Here is an 18,883-nt window from a genome sequence, read left to right on the forward strand (position 1 = left end):
GTATTTTAGAGCACTTTCCACACCTTTTAATCCAATGCTGGTCTAAACAAAAATCACGAGTAAGGACAGAGTTTCTTTCAAGGTAAACGTAAGTCATGCTCAGGGCTTACTGTCCAAAGCTGACAAAATACTAGCTCATAACAAACAGGCCTATTGTTGTCAGGATACATAGATCCTATCTAGGAATACCACCTGCCAGGTAACCCCCAACTCGCCCAAAAAATGTCAGTCACTGCCTGTGCATCCGCTCTGTGTTAGTTTGGGATGAAAGCACAGGTTCAAATGGCCACAGTCATGTATTTCAGCTGACTGCTGACATACATATACATACCATGCCTCCTTACTCCACACCCGTACCTCAAAGGCAGGCACCTGTATATGTGCCTGATGTGTGATTGCGAAGAAAGTAAAAAAAATAATAATTATTGCAATAACACACTCCATTTTGTTGCTCCTAGACAGTACACTGCCCTTACACAAGGTATAGTAACCTTCTTTGTACACCACTGAGGTCTGTAAGAAAAGTAAAATCAATGATCACACTGTCTCCAGCCCAAACACAAAAAATAATGACATCCTGTGTACACCTTTATGGTTTGACTGTGATGCAAATTAAAGTAATGACCACACAATCCCCAGTCCCACACAAAACCTTCTGTACACACACATCAGAGCAGGAGTGGTATTACAACGGGTGTGGTTGAGAGTAGAAGCCACCAATAAGTCCAAATCAAAATCCATTTATACAGTCTGGGGAGTGGGAGCCACCAGACTCATAGAAGTAACAAGGGACTGGATACTCTGTGATATACTTCATGCCTCACTTTTGAAATACAATTACTTATTAACTGCACTTCATTTGAATGCATTTAACTGCATATTTACAGATATCCAGAACACTAATGTGTGTGTGTCCCCGGCATTATTGGATGTGTGCACAGATGTAAATCAGTGATTTTTTATGCACACAGCAATACTAGTTTTGCACTTATTTCAGCAAACAGCAATACATTGTGCAACACTGGTACTGCCACACCAGATCACTAACTATTGTTTAGCAGTCATGAGACAGCAGCAGGGTTAAGTCACATTTATTTAGGAAGTAATGCATACCTGCCACTGTCTCTGATTTCACAGACTATCCCTGATTTTGCATCATAATTTTGCTCTGTCCCATTTAAAAAGTTTGATTTGAAAAGTAAATCATATCCAGAGAGGGGTTTTGTACTTATTGTCCAAAAAATGCATGTTGATGCAAAATGTGTTATTCTGTTAACTTTTTAAGTGAATTACAGTAATTTTTAAAAGGTGTTCCTGATTTTGAGTCTTTACTCTGCTATTATCTTTGGCAACGAGAATTCTTGAGCAAAGAAGTTGAGAGTCATAGTATATTGTGTTCTGCCGATATTTACAGCACTCAGTGAGACAGAAAAACATCCCTGACGACTGGAAACGTCAGTTTTCTTAAAATCCAAGGTATGCACCGAGATCAATCTCTCTGGGCTGCTGATCTCTCTAGTGCTTACTTTACTCATGTTCAATATCAGCTTTGTCCTAACAGGGTTAGATTACAGACCTGTGTTCAGTTAAAGTACGTAATCAAAAAAATTATTTTTTCTCATTTTCCCCAACCAGTAACAGCTTTTGTGGGTCCTCCACATAGTCAAGGATGATTAAGCCCCCCCCCTCCAATGTTGCCATGGGTATTGCAGATACCTAAGGCTGGCTATGCTGTTAGTTTTAGTGAAGGAAATGTCCATCAGCAGGATTTAACTAAGCCAAGTGTACCAAGTCAGTGGTAAAATAAATATTTAATGGAATTGTGAAGCCTGTTATTTGACAAAACACTGTTACTATAACCTGAGACATCTTAGAATTTTAAAGGAGATATAAATAAGAGCTATTATTATGCACCTGATTTATTAAGTGCACAATATTACTGTACTAGCTTTTGTTGGTTTGACAGCCATGTTACAAAATATCAAGAGAAGACAACTTGTTGTGGTTGGAGGTCCCCAACGACCACAGGGTTCACTAGGGCTTAAAGACAGCTATGTCAGTAATGCACATGATTTACGGACACAGGTACTGTAACATATATGGGCTGAAATGCTCAAATTATATGCTGTAATGTGCAATGCACAACAATCACTGGGCACTCCAAGTTACAGTGAATCATGATGCTGGTATCTCCTGTAATGCATCTACAAAGGCACCTTGGAAAAAACAGTTAGATGAACAGATGTGAGCTATGGGATGCCTTCCCAGGACACCTGCATCACACCTCAGGAAATGCAGGAAGTTCCTTCCCAACATAAATGATCTACAAATATTTATCAGAACATTCTTCTCTTTAAGCTTGTATGCAGGGGAATTCATGTGTCACTGGCAACCTAAGATTGGGAAAGATCTTCAGATGTGGTGAGTGCATGGAACATGATAAATACAGTAGCACAAGATAGCCAGTTCTGTTTTATTTTGAGAAGGGGATGTGCCCGAGTATGGTTAACTTACCTCATGGCAGAGGCCAAAAGCAGAACTTTCCCCCGAAGTAAAAAAACAAACATAGGGAACAGTGTCTAAGAAAGAATGTGTTTCCATCACATTACAGCATGATGTATTCATTCAAGAAAGAAAACACTGCTATACTCCAGGAAAGGCTGGGACCCTGATGGAGGATGGAGCTTAAGCTAAGTGTGGATATAAAGGTTTCTGCAGTGCCTCAAGAGGAAAAACACTGGAATTGGCCTGGAAACAAAATAATTAGACAGACGGTGAAAATGTTTGGGGGATCGACTGCAAACTTCCAAATCTCTCTCTCTGGTTTCCATTCTGCCCACTCCATCCTGTTGATTCTTGCCCTAGTAAATATAGTCAAATAAAAACAAAGTCAGTATTGCTCAACTCCCCAAATGACCACTATAGCATGATAAACATTCACAAACTGAAGGACATCTTATGCAATAAGAGCTGAACCCATAACACACCAAGCTGCTATTTTTGACAGTTTATTCAGTCACTTAGAACATATTATATTTGAGAGTAAAAATGCCCCACAGGATGAAGTTTTTATTCCCTTAAAAACTAAGACCGGAGCATGATGGCAGTCTCATTTCTTACACTGCCACTGATGCAGTCTAATGACCTGTCAATCACGCATTCATTATATGAAAAGTACAGTTGTGTACACTTACCATAAATGTAGATGTTCGAGTGTATTCACTGTTGCAGTCATTACATTTGGGTTATCTGCTTGCAGTAGCCCTCAGTCGGCCTGATTATCAAAGTCTTGGGTCCTGCTTCGGTTGCTGTCTCATCTTCCGTGACGTCAGGTAGTCAGGGGTATAAAGCATGCAGCCAACGCCATTACATCAGTTTTTCTTGCCCCAGATGTCAGGTGCCCCCCTTAATGGGAAGCAATTAAATATATATATATATATATATATATATATATATATATATATATATATATATATATACAAGGTTATACCTCCAACAAAAAAGCAAATACACTGAAAAGCTTTTAAGTATAGTAAAGGAGAATAGATGTATAGCCAAAAGAAGTCAGGGGGCTGGAGAGAGGGTAACCAGGACTGCAACAGTGAATACACTCTAACATCTACATTTATGGTAAGTGTACACAACTGTACTATGTTCTTCGTGTTTCACTGTTGCAGTCATTACATTTGGGTAGATTCCCAAAGCTAAAGATGAGAGGATGAGAGGAGGAATTTAGATAGCATTAGGACCAGCTATAAGCCCTGCAAGACTGCAGTGGCAAAGCCAGCTCTGGATTTAGAGAAAATTGGCAAATGGTAATGCTTGGTGAAAGTATGTACAGAACTCCAGGTAGCAGCTTCTAGGATGTCTCTGGTAAGGACACCTCTGAGAAAAGCTGTAGCTGTAGCGGTAGACGCAGCCCTGGTTGAATGGGATCTAATCTCCTGTGGGATAGGTTTTCCATGATGCTTATAGCAGAAATGATTGCAATGGCCTATCCATTTGGAAATGGTTTGTTTTGAAATAGCCTTCCCCTCTGTACTTGCAGCAAATGCCACCAGCAGTTGTTCAGATTTCCTTTGAGGTTTAGTCCTGTCAAAGTAAAATCTAAGTTGTCTGTGCACATCTAAGGAGTGCAGTATACGTTCCCCTTTGTTCTGTGGATTAGAAAAGAAGGTTGGCAAATGAATGTACTGATTAAGAGCCACACTGGATACCACCTTGGGAATGAAAGAAGGACTGGTCCTGAGGGACACCCTGTCCGCATTAAAGATGATGAAAGGCTCCACTGCCATAAGGGCCTGTAATTCATATACCTTTCTTCCTGAAGTGATTGCTAAAAGGAAAGCTGTTTTCCAAGAAAGGAATTTTAACTCTGCAGTTGCAGCTGGCTCAAAAGGAGGAAGAGTGAGTTTTTCCAATACAAAGTTAACGTCCCAGGCTGGAGTTGGGGCTCTCCTGGGTGGTCTTACGTTTTTGGCCCCTCTGAGGAACTGCTTGAGCAGCGGATGAGAAAAGAGGGGTGGTTCTGTGTTGTAATGAGCTGAAATGGCTGAGGTGTGAATTTTGATAGAGGAAAAAGAAAGGCCCTTGTGAAGCATCTCAGTTAAGTATTACAGAATCTGAGGTAAATTGGGCGCTGCTGTGGCCATTCCTTGAGTTTGGTTACAGGCACAGAATCTTTTCCATTTTTCAGCATAAGACTTTCTATTACTAGGCCTCCTTGCCTCCAAAATGACATCCAACACTTGTTTACTGAGGGATGGTAACAGAGAGATTAGGTGATTAGCCAGGCTGCCAGGTTTAGGGTTTGAAGTTGGGGGTGCAGAATCTGGCTCTCCTGCTGAGACAGCAGGGTAGGGGTCTGTGGCAGGTGCCACGGGGCCAGCTGTGATACACTGCGCAAGAGGGGGCACCAGTGTTGGCATGGCCAGTCTGGTGCAATCAATATCATCCTTGGTTTGTCCTGTTTGATCTTTAATAGTACTTTGGAGAGGAGAGGCAGAGGAGGAAAGTCAAACTGATAGATTTTTCCAGCTGAAGGACAGAGCATCCACTTTCCAAGCTTGTTTGTCAGGAGTCCTTGTGCAGAATTTGTCCAACTGGTAGTTCTGGGAGGAGGCAAACAGGTCTATATCTGGGCTCCCCCATTTGTTGATCAACATTTTGAAAGTCTGTCGTTCCAGTTTTCACTCGTGTGGGTCCATGAGATTTCTGCTTAGCTCGTCTGCCAGTGTATTTAGTTTTCCTGGCAGGAATTGAGCCTGTAGATGCACTTGGTAGCTCAAGGCTGTGTTCCACAGAGACATGGCTAGTCTGCAGAGGGGGTAAGAATGGGTACCCTCCCCTGCTTGTTTATGTACCACATAACAGTGGTGTTGTCTATCCTTACCATTAATTGTCCTGGAAGAATGTGGTTCTTGAAGGCTGTCAGAGTGTGCTGTACAGCTAACATTTCTTTTTGATTGATATGCAGGTGCATTTAACTTGGGTTCCATTTGCCCTGAATGCACTTCCCTGCCAGGTGAGCCTCCCATGCATAGTCTGATGCATCTGTTGTTAGGGTTTGGGTGGCAGGGGGTAGAGAGAATGGTTGCCCCTCATTTTGGTGGCAGGCCTCTGTCCACCAAAGGAATTCTAAACATAGGCAAGGTATGATAGGAATCATTGCTTCTAGATCCTGAGAATGTTGACACCATAGGCTTTTTAGATACCATTGTAGTTTCCTCATATGCAGTCTTGCATATGGAATTAGTAGAATGCACAACACCATGAACCCCAAAGGCTTGCAGTATTTGCCTTCCAGATAGCAGGGTTTTTGTGGCCACTAGTTTGAAGTAAGTTGTCAAATGAATTTGTTCCTCTGCCGTGAGGAAAGCCATCTGGGAAGTTGTGCTCAAGCTTTCTCCCATGAATATAATTTGTTGACATGGTGCCAGATGTGATTTCTGTTCGTTTATGGTGTACTCCAGACAAGTTAACACTTTTTGTACAAATGCCAGATGATGCAGAAGTATGTCCTGGCTTTCTGCCTGAATTAGACAATCGTCCAGGTATGGATATATTTGAATATTTCTTTGTCTGAAAAATGCAATGACTGGTATTATGCACTTTGTGAATACCTTGGGTGCAGTAGATAAGTCAAAGGGCATTGCAGAGAACTGATAGTGCATGCAGCCTGCTTTGAAGCGTAGGTATTTTCTGCAAGATTCCCTGATTGGGATGTGCAGGTAGGCTTCCTTTAAATCCAGTGTTGCCAACCAGGCATCTTTGCCTATCATGGGAAGCAACTGGTGAAGAGTTAGCATCTTGAATTTTGGAATCCCCAAAAAGGTGTTTAGGATAGACAGGTCCAGGATAGAATGCCATGAGTTGTGTTTTCTGGGTACCAGGAAAAGTCTTGAGTAGAAACCTTGTCCCTTTTCCTCTTCTGGTACAGTCTGAATAGCCTTTAATCTTAAGAGACAGAGTACTTGCTTTTGAGCCTCTGCCCACTGATTTGGGGGTAGATCTGGCCAACCATTTGGGGTTGGTAATGTGTGGAAGTGAAATCTGTATCCTTGGGAAACTATGTTTAAAACTCAATTGTCCTGGGTAATGGGTTCCCAATTTTTTTGCTTGCAGAGCAATCTTTCCCCCTAAAGGGGCAGTCAACTGAGAAGTGCTTGGAAGTTTCAAAGTTAAGTCATTGAGACAGCTTACCATAGGGGGGAGTCATACTACTCTGATTTTAAAAAGAGGCTTAGAGATTCTTGCCCCCAACACAGGCCTTTAGCTATCCCTCCTGTTCTGGACATTGTTGACTATGCCTTTTCGGAATCTAGCTTGGCCGCTGATTCTTTACCTCCGGCTCCCAGAAAACCTGACATATTAAACTGGCAACCTTGGCCATCAGGGCCTTAAATTGCCAGTTTCATATGTTAAAGTATCAGCAGCATATTATTGGATTGCTTAAACAGAAAATTATGCTGATTCCTGATTGTGCTGAAAATAAGGATTTACAGGATTTCATGTATTCTGCTGAACAGGTTGGAAAACATACTTTGCAATGTGGTTTTAATTCACTAGAGGCATCTTGCAGGGCTGCTGTCACCGGGTCTGTACTTAGGAGGTATGCTTGGCTTAAGGAGTAATCTTTGCCAGATCGTGTTAAAACTAAATTGCTGAATGCTCCCTTAAATCAGGACCGCCTGTTTGGCGAAAGAACACAAGTTGTTCTTAAAAAGATGGAGGAAAAAGCTAAATCTATGCAAACTGTTAAAGATTTCTTACAAGTGAAAATGCTCCCTAAGAGAATGCAAGGTTTCACCAAAAGAAAAATCCTCTGGGGAAGAAGCAGAGGGAATAGAGTCCTCTGCATCAGAATCCTCATAGGTGGATAAGGGTAATTCCTGGTCATGAGAGGAGACAGAAAGTTCAGAATCCTGGTCAGAAGTATCATAAGCAAACTCGGTCCTAGATCTCTGGGTAAGGTTGTCTTCCCCTGATTAAAGTAACAAGGTCTTCAGCCATTCTTATAATTTGTTTTTTAGGCATAGAGGCCAATTATTGACTTTTAATGACATCAGTTTAGAGCAAGAAAAAAGTTTCCCCAACGGGGTACTTGGCTTTAGTTGAAGACTTCAGTTCTGAAACTCGAAAACAAAAATTTCAGGAGTCCACCGACTAGCACTTGCGATCTGCTTCGGGCACCACATGGCAAGAAAGACTGATGTAATGGTGTCGGCTGCATGCTTTATACCCCTGACTACCAGACGTCACGAAAGATGAAACAGCAACTGACGCAGGACCCAAGACTTTGATAATCAGACCAGCTGAGGGCTACTGCAAGCAGATAACCCATATGTAATGACTGCAGCAGTGAAACACGAAGAACATCATACAGCATTGTGCCTGGTCATCACCAAACTGCTGCACAACTCAAGTGGTCATCCGACAGCTGCTTTGTTTGGCAAAACTGTTGCCCTACATTGTTTCTGCCTTTAAAATATTGTAAAAGGCATACAAAGTTGGTTAAAAGGCTTTCAGGAACATCACTTGAGTACAAACACACCGTGATAGCATGGTGGCATTTAATTTTGGCACTTTATGTTACAATTTAAAATGGGAAGGCAGTGGTCACATTTATCCCTGCCTCCCATGAAGACTACTACTAAGACATTCTGGTGGTGGATTAAATAAGAAGTTAACCACCTCACAAAATAAAACTATACATTAGGCAGGCATCACAGTGATGACACAGATCCAATACAATAAACTGCTATCAAGCATATGCTCTGTATATTTTAGGGCATAAAACAAAGTCAAGGGGACTACAGCTGTAGCAAGGATGTAATAAGCGTATTCTTAACTTGCAGCTTCTTAATTTCACACTGGTTTTGCATTCTCTTCCCTTACCATTCCTGTTCAGAGTATGTCTGTCTGTACTGAAATATCATCTGCGTACAAGCAGCTTTGTTAATCTGTCCCCTTTGACTGGCTTGCTAAGGTAGTCCATCACCAGCACGAACAGCAGTGGGCTCAGAGTTGAACCTGATGCACACCCACTGACACTGGGAACCCTTTCTGAGTCTAAACACTATTTATACTTGACATTGGGTCCACATACATTCTGCACCAATTCTAATAAAGTTTCTGGGACTTCAGACCATCACAGAACTACCCAAATCAACTTTCTTGGGACCTTATCATATGCCTTTCCAAGTCCAGGAATGCACACAAACTTTCTTCATTTCTAGCTTCTTCTCAGCTACCTGCCTCATTGCAAATGCTGGATTGTGCTGCATCCTGGTCTGAATCCAAACTGCTGGTCTGAATCCAAACTGCTGGCAACCCTTACAAAGACTGTTTGATGACCATCTTCTTTACCTTTCTGTCTTTGCCTTGCAACCTGATAGTGTTTCTTTGCACCAGGCTAATAGTTTCTTTTCAGGACAGACCCAAGGTGATATTCAAACAGAACAGGGGACTTTGGCAGAGACACGTAGGAACTTCCACTACTCTTTTTAGCCGATAGATGTTGCTGGATGGCTCCTACAGCAGTAAGGAAGAGGCATAAGGAAAGCAGCAGCATGGAGAAGAGAAAATATGTGGAGAATTTGGGGGTAGAAATTAAGAATTTGGAGAAAAAATTGTACAATATAGAGTTTCAGTATTTAGTTGTTTCAGTGGATAATGAAATAAGTCTGTTGGAGTGGTGCAGATAACAGATCTGGCATCAGGAAGGTTTGTAGATGATGTTTTGTTAAAAGTAACTGAGCAGGATAATCCAGGTGACGGATCTGCTGTTTCATGGGGTGAGATGGCAAATAATTATCCTCAACATTCCAACAAAGTTATGAGGAGAAGTAACCAGGTGGTGTGGCAGCAGATAATACAGAAATAAAAATTTATGCAACAGTGACAGAAACTAAAAGTGGAAAGCAGCAACAAACTGAGAAGGTGTCTGGTTTTGTGGTAGCAGATAATGTAGTAATTAAAACATATGCAGCAGTGACAGCAGGCAAGAAAGGATAGCAGCAACTGTTTATGAAAAGACAAGCTGAGAATAAGAACAGATATTACACTACAGTAAACAGATAATCTGAAGTAGGATATTCATTTGTCTGCAACCTGTGGGGTTATGGATCCGATATCGGATCCGAACCGGCATGGTTTTCCAGCTATGGATCCAAGCTCTCAGCTCCTCCCCTCACCCATAATGCCCTGCTCTACCCTCATGACCTCAGATCTCGTTTGCCGCGCTGGTGACTGGATTTGGGTACATAGCTCTCAGCTAAGTGGATTTTGTTACTTGTAAAAATCAGAGAATTTTTGATTTTTTTGAGTGATTCTGTGTGGAAGTTTAGGTTTCCCTTTCTTAAAAGTGTATTTTGAGTTTCTTTTGAGTTAAATTTAGTAATTTTTATTCCCTCCCCTCGCTGTTGCGTAGAGTGTGTGTGTAGGCCTGTGTGTCTTTTTGTTTTAAGTTACTTCAGTAGCTTTTAGTGATTTATAGATTATGGCTGACCAGCCTAAATCTATTTTTTCGAAATGCTCCGAGTGTGGCCATAAGCTCTCACCGGCTGATGGCCACACTCGGTGTGTTAAGTGTCTCGGGGTTGAACACCTCACATCTGGTTGTTCCATTTGTGCAGGGTTCTACCCCAAACCAATGAGGGAGCGGAGGTCTAAGCTGGTCTTGGCGGGTCTTTTACCGCCAGACTCGGCTCGGCCTCCGCTCCTTCGGGACTACTGTGGCTACAGTTGTTCCCCTGTGGCAACCCCTCCTGCTCCTGGGACTCAACCTCCCGCTTCTGGAGAGGAGAGGATGCTACTAAAAGGACGGAGGAGAAGCACCACAAGCGGCGGCCGAGACCTCTGTTTCGCCCGCCAGCCAAGCGGCTTCTCCCGGCTCCGCTGTCGTCTCCTCCTTCGGCTCCGGTCCCCTGTGTGCTTTTCACGGGTCCTGAGGAGGAGGAGACCCGATCTCCGTCGAGGCTATCGAGGAGGCACACTCCAGGCCTACCTCGGTAGCCCGAGATCTACCCATAGCCTTTCTGATGCTGATCTGGACCGGATGATGAGAAGGTTCATCCAGGCCCAGATGCAGATGGGAGTGCTCTTGCCTCCTCCGGGAGCTCAACACCCTTTTTAAGCCTATTGCTCCTTCTCCGACCCGCTATCCGGGTTCGGAGCAGCTGGAGCCGAGGGAGCTGGAGGGGGAGCCGATAGTACTTGGTACCGGACCCGACCCTGCCCTCGAGTGCGCCGGATCCGACCTCTCGGAGCCTGGATCCGAGCCGATCCGGGAGATCAGTGCTCCTTCGGCGGGCGCGTCCCTTCGCCGGATCCGAGTGCCGGGCGCCGGCTCCGATCCACTCTTCGATCCGAGGGGAGCCGATTGTCGGATCCTTTGGTCGAGGTCGGCTCCCGGCTGATGTGTAGTGGAGAGGGCTCTGTTGAGGGTCTCGACCCCGGCACTTGTTTCGGCTGGCCCCGGCTCCCTCTGCACTGGGCCAGGCTTCCACCATCCGGCCCTGGGACAGCCCGCTTCTGTGCCCCAAGTTGCTCCTATGGAGCAATTGCTGCTGCTGAGGACTCCTCTGACAGCCCCCAGAGGAGGTCCTCGAAACATAACGTGCAAAGGAGGCACATTGACTCCCCGAAGTCTCTCACAGAAGACACGGACTTGGAGGAAGGGAAGGCTCCCACGTCACCCCGAGGATGTCTCCTTTGGAGACATCATGGAAATACTCCGTATAAGGGTGGTCTGCCCCAAGTCTTCCTCGACGAGTCCGTGTTCTTGGAGGCATTTGAAACGGGCCCTCTTGGGTGTCCACCCCTGGTGGACCTTAGGCGTGGAAGGAACGGACACCGTGGAGCCAATTCCCAAAAGACCGGATAGGATCCTTAGTCCGCCATCCGACCGGACCCATTGGAGTAAGGGGCCTCCGGTAGATGCCATGTTGACGGCGGGGGCCACAAAGAGGGAACTGGCTCAGGAGAGTCCCTCAGTCCACCCACCGAGCAAGGAGTCTCGGATGATGGACCGCTTGGGGAAGCGGATGTTCAGTTCGGCGACCTTCTCAGTAAGGGCTGAACTATTTGGCACATGTTATTCGGATGCAGCGAGATCTTATTAAGGAATACGCTGCATCCCCCTGAGTCCATTTCGGAGGAGGACAGAGTTCTGCACTCCACCGTATGGCCACTCTTAGGTCAGTTACAAATACTTCTATGCGGCTACTCTCCCATGCAGCGGAGGGCCGCTAGAGCTGCGGGACAGGACTGGTCACTAGACGTCAGGCCTGGCTCCGTCACTGCGATTTTTCTGAGCCCTTCAAGGCGTGCTTGCACGCCCTTTGATGGTTCTGCTCTGTTTGGCAAGACCGTTCAGACGCTGACCCAGAGCGAAAGGACGGAAGACGCTGTCTGCCGTCGGAATCCGCTTCTCTGCACCCCAGAGGCCCTATTCTAGGAACCAAAAGGGTCAGAAGAAGATGTGGTTCGAAGTCGCAGCAGTCCCAGCCTGCTCTGGACAACCAGTCCTTCCGTGGCAGAGGAGGACAGGGAGGACGCCGCCCTAGAGGCAGAGGGGCTCCCAGAAACTTCGGGTCCAGGGAACCTTTCTCTGAACGGCCCGCGCAGCAACCCTGAGGGGTTGCCCAACTGCTCTACTCTGGAGGCAGTCGGGGGACGTTTTTCGGGGCACCTAGCGGCATGGGAGTCCATAACATCGGACCGCTGGGTTCTCCAAATCATATCCAGGGGATATCACATTCCTTTCCTTCACCTTCCAAAGTTGAAGTCCCTCCCAGACGTCCCACCCGGTCAACGGGAGGCAGCTGGCAGAAATTGGCCATCTGCTAAAGAAAAGAGCCATCCAGCCCGTTCCCCCAGACCAGATCGGATCAGGGTTCTACTCCAGATTCTTTTTAGTGCCAAAAAAGACGGGGGAACTAAGACCAATCCTAGACCTCTCTCTCTTGAATCTGGCAGTCCCCAAAGAAAAATTACGAATGGTCACTCTGCAATCTATTCTCGCCCTTCTGGGAGAAAATCACTGGATGTGCTCGATAGATCTCAAGGACGCGTACTACCACATCCTGATGGACAGGCGCTCCAGGAGGTTTCTCCGCTGCCGGCTGGGAGCCAGTCACTACCAGTTCCGGGTCCTTCCCTTTGGTCTCACCACAGCCCCCAGGGTGTTCACCAAAGTACTAGCAGTGGTAGCGGCCCACCTGAGGCTTCAGGGGGTGCAGGTCTTTCCCTACCTGGACGACTGGCTTCTTACCGCCCCAACAAGGCATCTACTTCTCTTGGCGCGAGACTCCTTTCTCCATCTTGCTCCCTTTCTGGGCATCACAATAAATTCAAAAAAGTCCAACCTGGCGCCCACACAGCTCTTAGATTTTATAGGGGCCAGGCTAGACACAAGGAGTTTACGAGCCTTCCTCACTGCGGACAGAGTTCTAAATCTGCAGCTCCAGGTGCGGGCCATTCTCCATTCAAGTTCTGTTCCAGCGGAGTTGGTCCTGAGGGCTCTAGGGTCCATGGCTTCGGCTATAGCACTTCTTCCTCTTGCCAGGCTCAATATGCGCATTCTACAGTGGACGCTCTTAGTACAGTGGTCATACCTTGCTCTCCCCATGCATCATCCCATAGCGATCAGCAAGGCTTGCAAGCGGTCCCTCTTGTGGTGGCTCCACTCCCCGGATCTCCACAAAGGCCGCCCATTTTGTGCTTCTCCCCTCTCGCCACGGTGACCACGGACGCCTCCCGCTTCGGGTGGGGGCACTTTGGCCGGACAGTCCAAGGCACGTGGAGCGATTCAGAGACCGTACTGCATATCAATGTTCTAGAGATGAGAGCAGTGCTCTTAGCGTTGCTAGCACTTCAGGACTTTCTTCCCTTGGGAACAATTGCGATTCAATCGGACAACATGTCTGTTGTCTGGTACATCAACAAGCAAGGGGGAACAAGGTCTTACCCTCTTTGTCGAGAGGCCATGAGAGTTTGGGAATGGGCAATCTCCACCAATCGCTTCCTAATAGTAACCCACATTCCGGGTCGGTCCAACATCCTAGCGGACAAGCTCAGTCGCACCATTCTGGCCCGTTACGAGTGGTCTCTCAATTGTCAAGTAGCGGAACGCATATTCGCACGGTGGGGAACCCTTCATGCGATCTTTTGCTTCTCCCTCAAACACCAAGTGCGACAGTTTTTTCGCTCTAATACCTCCTCCGGAGGTACCCCAAGAGACGCTCTGGTGCATGCTTGGCCACCCGGTCTTCTGTATGCCTATCCACCCTTGCCTCTGATGCTGCAAGTTCTTCAGAAAGCCTCTCGGGTGGGTTGCAGAATGATTCTCATTGCTCCATTCTGGCCTCGACAGATCTGGTTCCCCTTCCTAAGGTCTCACTCAGTGAATCCTCCTTGGATTCTAGATCCCATCCCGGATCTGATATCCCATCCATCCTGCATTCCTCCTCCGAACCTGGACAACCTGAAGCTGACCGCTTGGCTGCTCCAGTTCCACTCTTGATAAGGACTCCCGGTATTTCTTCACCTGTAAAGGCTATTTTGGTGGCGGCTCATAAACCGTCCACTAGAAAGATTTACCGAAGCAAATGGAAACGTTTCTCTGTGTGGGCGGAGCGGCAAGGCCTGAATCCCTTCACGGTTCCTCTCCCTTTAGTGCTTGACTTTCTAACCACTCTCTTTAACGATGGTGCCAGCAGTTCCACAGTCAAAGTCCAACTGGCTGCAATTTCTCACTATCACATTGGCCATGACTCTAATCCTCTTATGTCAGCCAAATTGTGTAAGATATTTCTTAAAGGTACTTTTCTTCTCAGGCCCCCTATAAAACAAGCAGTTCCTCCTTGGGACCTTTCTTTGGTCTTACAGGCCTTGACCGCTCCTCCTTTCGAGCCAGCGCCACGGTGGATCTCAAATTCTTGTCCTACAAGACAGCCTTTTGGTAGCCATTACATCAGCCAAGAGAGTTTCTGAACTTCAAGCTTTATCAGCTAAACCTCCTTACTTGGTATTTCATCCGGACCGTGTCTCCCTCAGGACCAACCGTCCTTTCTTCCTAAAATCGCTTCTGAAGCAAACATCAATCAATCCATTAACCTCCCTGTTTTCTTCCCTAAATATGAAAACAAAGGTGAATATAAGCTACATTCACTAGACGGTCACACGCAACTTAGATTTTATCTGAACAGGACAGCTGGTCATAGGCAATCCGACCAGCTGTTTATTTCCTTTGCAAAATTCAATTTGGGCAAGCCAATCTCTAAAGTTTCTCTGTCCCGCTGGATTTCACAGTGCATTTTATTGGCTTATCAAGCTTCAGGAAGGCCTGACCGGAGGGTGTTCATGCCCATTCAACCCGGTCAGTATCTACCTCGGCAGCCTTCAAGGCTAGGATTCCTCTAGATGATATTTGTGCAGCAGCCACGTGGGCTTCATCTCATACGTTTATTTCCCACTATAAGTTGGATCTTGCATCTAGGGTAGAGCATCCTTTGGCTCAGCGGTGCTCGGAATATCCTTCCATGATGGCCGCCCAAGATTCAGGTAGCTGGGGACTCTGTCCCACAGGTTGCAGACAAATGAATATCCTACTTCAGATTTAGAAGTTATGTACTCACCATAACGTTCCATCTGAGTAGGTGTATTCATTTGTCTGCAACCATCCCGCCCTCCTATCCCCCTGGCCTTTCAGTTTCCTGCATATTCTTTGTTACCCTTTTTAGGGTATTGTTGCTTTGGCAAACTCGATCTGAGGTCATGAGGGTAGAGCAGGGCATTATGGGTGAGGGGAGGAGCTGAGAGCTTGGATCCATAGCTGGAAAACCATGCCGGTTCGGATCCGATATCGGATCCATAACCCCACAGGTTGCAGACAAATGAATACACCTACTCAGATGGAACGTTATGGTGAGTACATAACTTCTAATTACACTACAGTGAACAGATATTGTAAGATACAATTTAGTAACTGTTCTGGGTTTTAAAGCTGAAGAAATTCAGTCTTTTATACATATAGGGACAGAGACTTTGAGGGACTGATGATTACATTTCTGGCACTGTGTAACAAAAAGGACATTTTCATGGAATAATTGTTAGTTTTCTGGTAGTAACTAAAATGTTCAAAGTAATCTTTTTTTAAGTTTAGAACTAATGGAACAAGAAGGGGATGTTAAAAAATGCATGCAAGATTTGTGTGAAACATTTGATACCATTGTGAAAGTTAGAAATGAGAAAAACTTATGGAATGGAAGGTGCAGTTTGGAAACTGTTTTGGAATGTGAAAACATGGGGAAACACTTGCCAAGTGTTACTTTTATGGCTGGTCATAGCAATACATTAAGATATGCTGGCCAGCCTAAATCATGTTTCTTTTGTGGGGACTTTTCTCATCTAATTAATGATTGTGGCAAGATGCAATGTAACAGGAGTGGGGAGAAAGGACATAAAGCAAAAAGGTGCATGTCTAAATGAAAGTTGTGTAAACAAAGAGATACCCCTTTGGATGGATTATCAAGAGCAAACAGTAAAGAATGGAAAAGGAAGAAAACTTGCATAAGAAAAGACAACAAGGGAAGAGGGTGAACCTGGCGAAGAAGCAACTGTAGAAGAAGAAATATGGAGAGGAAAAAAAGGAGAGTGTGTCCATGAAGGAAGAGAGGTCAGGAGAAGGACTGGACAGTAATACGTTTTTTGAAGTTCTAGCCAGTGAAAACCTGATTCTGGGGATCAGGGACTATTTGTACAAAAACCCAGGAATATATTAGGGGAAATAGTAAAAAAAATATGAAATGAAAAATGAAAAATACTTATCCTAAACTTAAGAAGGAAAAAAACACATTTAGAATACTTTCAGTAAATGTGAACAGTATTATTAAAACTGGAAGAATAGGGATACTGGAATGGTGTGCTAAATTTGATGTGGATATTATTCTGTTACAGGATGTAAGATTCCCAACAACTGAAGAAAGACTGCAAACAAAAAAATTATTGGGCAGAAATATAATATGGAACTTGGGAAGTGAAAGTTGTTCTGGAGTGGTTGTGTTGTGTAAAAGGCAGTGAAAGCACTAGATGTAAAGATAGTAAGTATGGCAAGGTTAACTGTTGCAGATGCAAGATGGACAAACATGTTTACAGTATTATAGCATTACATGCATATATAAAAAGCAAGGACAGAGCATCAGTTTCATTGAATAATACACTATAACATGAAAATTATAATCATAGGGGACTTTGTGATTTAAGGGGAAGACAGACAGGGAAAGATGTAAAGAAAATACAGGAAGTGATAACATGGTAAATTAGCTGTGTGGAACAAAAGTCACTGGGCTAATAGAAGGGGGACAGCTCAATCTGAAATTAATTTGTATCATCAGAATACTTCATTAATACAATCAGAAAAACTTTGGGGTACAGTTGTGAAATGGTATTAGACCATTTAGCAATTTGGATGGATGTGGCATAAGAAAGGGAATAAAAACAAATAAGTGAGAATTTATGAAATGAAATTGGAGAGTGGGAAGGATTGCAGATATGAAAGGATCACATATCCATGGGAAGACTTTTATAAAAATTAGTCTGAGTGGTGGTATGAAAATAAAAAGAAGTTCAAAATGTTTTTTTCAGTGGCAGGATGATGTAAGAAAGGAAGAAAAAGTGAAGTATAAAAAATATTTTAGAACTGTATTAGAGAATAATACAACAGCATATTATGATATGGAAAAAGAAATATATTAAAACAAATCAAGAAAAAAACACATTACTGTTTTGGTAGAATTATTATTTACAAGGGAGACGGGAAGCGATGTCTGCATATTTGGGTAAAATAGTAAAGGAAGAAATTAATATAATGCAAGAAATAAAAAAAAATGTAAAAGGAGAGGTAAAAAGAACACAAGAGCAAATTGTGAGTATTAAAATATAGCATGTAGAACTATGTATAAGAATATAAATATAGAAAAGAAGGGAGAATGGAAAGTAAAAGAAAAAAATCCAGAACGAGTTGAGGAAGAATTTGAAAAAGAAATTACTATTAGTGAATCAGATGAAATACTTAGGAAAGTAAATGCTGATTCAATATCAGGCTGAGTGGTACAGGGTATGGAATGTACAAGAAATTTATGGAGGGGCAGACAGAGTATTTTTGCAAATGAACTCAATGAATGTTTGAAGGAAGTGTTTGTTTATGAAGAGTTATATAGTGGGATATTAAAATGTATATGGAAAAAAATGAGAAGAATGAATTTAAAAAAAAAGGAGACCTATCATACTTAACACAGATTATAATTTTTATGGGAATAATACAGAGGAGAATGGAAGGAGGGATAAGGGATATTATAAAAGAAAGTGTATCTGGTATGAAAGGGAAGGGATGTCAAGAATTGTTATTGGTTGTAAAAGAAATTGTGGATGATGTTATAAATAAAAAGCAGGATGTGAAACTTATGGCAGGTGATATTAGCAAACCATTTGATACAGTAGGACAAAATGCTTTGTGGGATGTTATGGAGAAGTATGGACTAGGTAATACAATTAGGAGAGTAGTATGCAATTCAAATTTAGAAATTCAGCTTTCCCCCCCAAGAATAAACATGTTGCAGTATTTCAGCAGAATGTACTTAAGGATATTCATTTCAATTGTTCATACAACATTGGTCTTAATAAAAAATCTTTATGTACAAAATAAAGCTTTACATTCTTTAAAAAATAATCATCATATCGTGATCAACAAAGCTGACAAGGGTGGGGTGGTTGTTGTATGTGATTGGTCCCTTTACTTGCAAGAAGCTTGTAACCAGTTATTGGATAATCAATTTTACTAAAAAATAGCTTTGGATCTTAACTTACAGTTTAGGGATACAGATGCCTTTCTGTCATTAGCTTTGGAAGAAGGCATTATTTCAAAAATATACTATATCATCTTACAGTTCAGGATCCTTCCCCACAGTATTTCTATATGTTGCCGGAGGTACATAAAAATTAAACTTGTCCCCCAGGTAGGCCAGGGTTCTTTAACTGAGCCACTGTCAGCTTTTTTGGCAAAATATTTGAAGCCACTGTTGGTTGGGGTTAGATCCCACATTTAAGATGCTACTGAATTTCTATATATATTCAGGATGCACACCTGGCTGCTCATTTGTATATGTGCACTTTGGATGTCAAAACACTACATACTAATATTCTGCACTGGACTGCTTTATTGGCAGAGTTTTGGTTAGAAAATATTCCTCCATATAGCCCAGGTTTTACTACCTTTTTTGGTTTGTTTAGCAGAGCATGTTCTAACCAAAAATGTTTTAAATTTCAATGTAGACTGTTTTTTTACAATTAAAAGGCACAGTCATGGGGGCATTTTTGCGCC

The 18,883-nt window shown here is 43.7% G+C and overlaps 1 protein-coding gene across 1 annotated transcript in view; it reads right to left on the reverse strand.

Moving 5' to 3' along the window:
- The window catches only part of GLB1 (galactosidase beta 1), a 1,256,403-nt gene that overhangs the window by 541,030 nt on the left and 696,490 nt on the right, over positions 1-18,883 (reverse strand). The window lies entirely within an intron of this gene.

Source organism: Protopterus annectens, chromosome 3.part0 (genome assembly GCF_019279795.1).
Source record: "Protopterus annectens isolate FY-2018-M chromosome 3.part0, PAN1.0, whole genome shotgun sequence".
NCBI classification, from domain to species: Eukaryota; Metazoa; Chordata; order Ceratodontiformes; family Protopteridae; genus Protopterus; species Protopterus annectens.